Genomic DNA, 4,266 nt, shown 5'->3' on the forward strand with positions numbered 1-4,266 from the left:
ATTTACTCCAATAGCTGCCAGGGACATCTTTTAAACATGGTCATTGTAATAGTGCTCCCAGATCTGTTGAATATAGGAAACAAATGCTTCTGAAGTTCTATTTCCTCTCCTCCCCATATTCTGTGTTTTCACAAAGAAGGAAAAGCATTGCATTAATGAGGTCGTCCCTTCTGTGGGTATGTTCAGCCTTGGAAATATATGCCACTTGTATGCAATAATCCATGAAAGTTTTTTAATGACAATATAACTAAATTGTGTTTTTTTTATATATTTGCCTGGAGTTGTTACTTTTTTTTTGATATAATGGAAGAGCAGCTAATATGCATACTTATACCTAATACCTTACCTTACTGTACCCACCCTTCCAATACTGCATAGAGATAGAGAGCGCCGTTCAAGTGTAATAAAGATAGGAAAAGCATTAGTGTATCATGAAAGCTGATCTGGTTTGGTAAGAGGGTGAAACCAATGCCCATGCCTAGACAGTAAGTATTTTTTACTGATTGTTTTATTGTATTGTATTATGTTGTTTAATGATATTAGACACCCCTTGTTGTTGTGTAGGTTAAGCATCAAATGAAGTCACTTTTTGTGTATTATACAACCTTGTAACATAGAGCCATAGATGTATTTTAATCACAAGCTTTAGTATTACTTCCTAAACCAACAATACTTAATATGAACACTAGAGGGCAGCATACAACATTTTATTTGTTGGCTGATCTATTAACACCGAGTTCAACTGCACAATGCTCACTTATAGTAATTGTTTATTACAGCAAACAAAGCCACACCTTAGAACTCTTAATAATAAAGTAAGGGAAGTATTAAAAAGGTTTGGATAAATAAAGGTAATGGCTGTTAGCTCACAAGAGGCTCAACTGTCAAGATTTAATGCAAGGGATAAAGAGCTTAATGTACAGCCATGTGATCCATTTTTAACTTTTTTTTAAACTAAGGATCCGTATCCCAGTGTGTTGGCACCCCAATTGTGACTGATAAAACGTGTGTTTTTCCCCAAGTGGGCTGGAAAAAAATGCAGGACACTCGCAGATAAAAATACTGCATGAGCTACTTTGTTGCGTGTGCAAACCCATTAAAATCAATGGGTGATGTGCGGCAAACGCAATAAAGAACATGCACAAACGTGCACGTTTGCACGCATTCCCATATTGCCTAGTGCGAACAGGGACTAAGGTATTTACACAGCAAAGAATTTAAAATTTTGAACTGTTTTACAGATAAATCACCACAACAACAACTAAACTTCACAGAAGTGACGGTATGATCTTTTAATTATTTTTCTTCCATTATATTAATGATAAGATGTTTCACCCATGCAATAGTTTTATAAGATGGGCAATAGTGTGGTATCACATTGATCATTTCCATGTAACAATGTGACATTTTTGTATTAGGTGGCGCCCCTTATAGGTAGGATTAGATGAGCTTCTCACCTCCTCACGTGATGCAGAACTCCAGGAAAAAAGTTTGTTTCTTTTTAAAATTCTTCTGTACAAATAAGTTACCTCTAATGATGTTTATCCTTTGTCTGCTGTGTATTGTTCTAATCTGGTAGCCCAGTTCCAGCTGTCAGAATATAATAGTTCCGTAGGGGAGAATTCTCCATCCAAGCTGTTTAAATAGGAGCTCTCCTGTATGTGATATGCTACAATAATTAGCTGACTCTTAGCCACAGGAAAAACAGTTTTTAACTATAAAAAAAATTAGCGTGAAGTTGGGCTTTAAATGTAGTATTTTAATTCAACAGGATTACAATTTCACTATCCACTCCAAAACTTTCTTTTTGTTTTGGATAAAGTGGAGAGGGTTTAGGACACCTGACAGGTTTTTATTGCTGTCTGTGTCCTTATTAGGGAGATTCACCCTCTATTTGTCCTGGTGTTCTCTATCACTAAAGTGAAAGAAAATCCCACATATTGGGTTCTCATCAGAACAGGAAAAAATTAGAAATCTTACAATGGGGACACCTGTTCTGGTGATTCTGCAGGCCACCAGGGATTTCCTCTCACTTCCTGTTGTGGCTACTGGACAGGAAGTAAAGGGAATTCTTCAAATGGGACATCAACGGCAAAAAAAGCTAACAGGGGTTATGACCCGCTGTCTGGCTTCCTGATTGGTCGGGAAGATGGCCAATGAGGAAGCCGGACGAGGAGGAAGCATGGAGCCGGCTTCCATGCTAATCAAGAAGCCAGGTGGCGAGTCATTACACACCGCCTGGCTTCCTTAATGGGACTGCCGGTATTGGTATCCGTGAGTACCGGAAAAAAAATATTGCTACTCGTACTCGATACCGAAAAACCAGTATCGGTGCATCCCTAGTTATAACCCTTCTTTACCCTATCAAAAAAAATACAAAAAATTTGACTTCAGTTCTACTTTACGTTGACCTCTATTAAAAATATAATGTAATGCTAGAAACTAGGGTTGCACAGATACCAAGTACAGTACTCGGTACAAGTACGAGTACATGTACCGATACTTTTGAGCTCCAAGACTACACTAGAGAAAAATTCAAAAATTAGGAGGCAGCTGTCATTTGTACACGGAGCTCCTGGGATTTGTACATCTCTGTTTTAATGTATGATTTTGTTTTTATAAATATAAATAAAGGGATGCACAGATACCTGTTTTGCGAGTACGAGTACTGGTACTTGCCGAGTACTTACAAGTACGAGTACTGATACATTTTTGTTTATTGTCATGTGACAGTTTTTCTAAAACAATACAGACTAATGATTTCAGGACAGTGGTGGAGTGCCAGAGCCAGGTCCCAGCTGCAACCTCTGCAACCCTGATAGTTCTCATGAAAATGCCAAGTATCGGCACTGATACTCAAAGTATCTGTGCATCCCTACTAGAAACCATTTCCCACCTTGTGTCTCCATACCACCCCCACTGTGTATTCCTTACATTTGAGCACTTTAACTAGAACTGAAGTCAAAACTTTTTTTTAGTTATGGAGGAGCAGCATTGTCACCCCAGGCTGCTCTCTGAATTTGGACTACACACTCCCCCTCCACACCAAAACATAGGGAGGCGTTCTTTTGTAGCTCACAGAAGATTGATGGCAAAGCTAAAAACTATGGATGAGCTCCTCGCAACATATAAGGAGCTTCTCCGAACACAGAAGAAATAGTCTACGCACAGTATACACTGCATACGTTTGCTGCAGTCATTGCACAACTGCTGGGCTACTTAGTATTATTGGCCAGTAGGAAGAAAATGCCTAATGTTATTGGTTAGTGGAAGGAAAAATACCAGCCTTCTTTGTTCAGTGGGCAAAATAATGTTCTGAATCCATGCTGAGTGGAAACAAAAATGCCAGGCATCATTGGTCAATAGGAGGAAAATGTCTGGGGTTATTGGTAAGTGGCAGAACAAAATGCCCCAATGTTAGGGGGAGGAAAAATTACTTAGTAAAAAAATGCCCTGTCATCAGCAGTAAGTGGCCCTTCCTTAACAGTCATATCCCATATCAGTCCCCCTTAACAGTCAGTCCCCTTAACAGTCATACCCTATGTCAGTCCCCCTTAACAGTCATACCCCATTTCAGTCCCCCTTAACAGTCATACCCCATGTCAATCCCCCTTAACAGTCATACCCCATGTCAATCCCCCTTAACAGTCATACCCCATGCCAGTCCCCCTTAACAGTCATACCCCATGTCAGTCCCCTTTAATCTGCTTTTCAGACCCCATGCAACCCCTTTTCAAATCTGAGATTCGCCTCCTTTGATCTACTTTTTAGACCCTAATTAGCCCTCTCCAGACCTCAGATCAGCACCCTACATCCAGGGCCAGATGCTACTGCTCCAGGCCCACCCCCTCAAAAAGGCCCGGCCGACCCGGATTCGGCAGCAGCGGCCCTCTATTGAGGCATATTAGAGGGCCGCTCACTCCTCACTAGGCCCTGATTGGCTCCAGCGAGTGGCCCTCTAATATGCCCAAATAGAGAGCCGCTGCTGCCGGATCCAGGTCGGCTGGGCCTATTTGCAGGGCCGGGCCTGGAGCAGTAGCTCCACCCACCCCTACATTAATGTGACCCTGGATGGAGGGTGCTGATCTGAGGCTGCCACTGCCTGATTGCGGCTGATCACCTGAATAGAGAGCCACACCCCGTCACTCCAGGCATACCTGGTGCGCCCGCACTGACCACCCAGGGCCCACACTGACCACCCAGAGCCCGCACTGACCACCCAGAGCCCGCAATGACCACCAAAAGCCTGCATTAACGACTCAAAGC

Source organism: Nanorana parkeri, unplaced genomic scaffold, assembly GCF_000935625.1.
Source record: "Nanorana parkeri isolate BGI_ZX_2015 unplaced genomic scaffold, ASM93562v1 scaffold2010, whole genome shotgun sequence".
Taxonomy (NCBI): Eukaryota; Metazoa; Chordata; class Amphibia; order Anura; family Dicroglossidae; genus Nanorana; species Nanorana parkeri.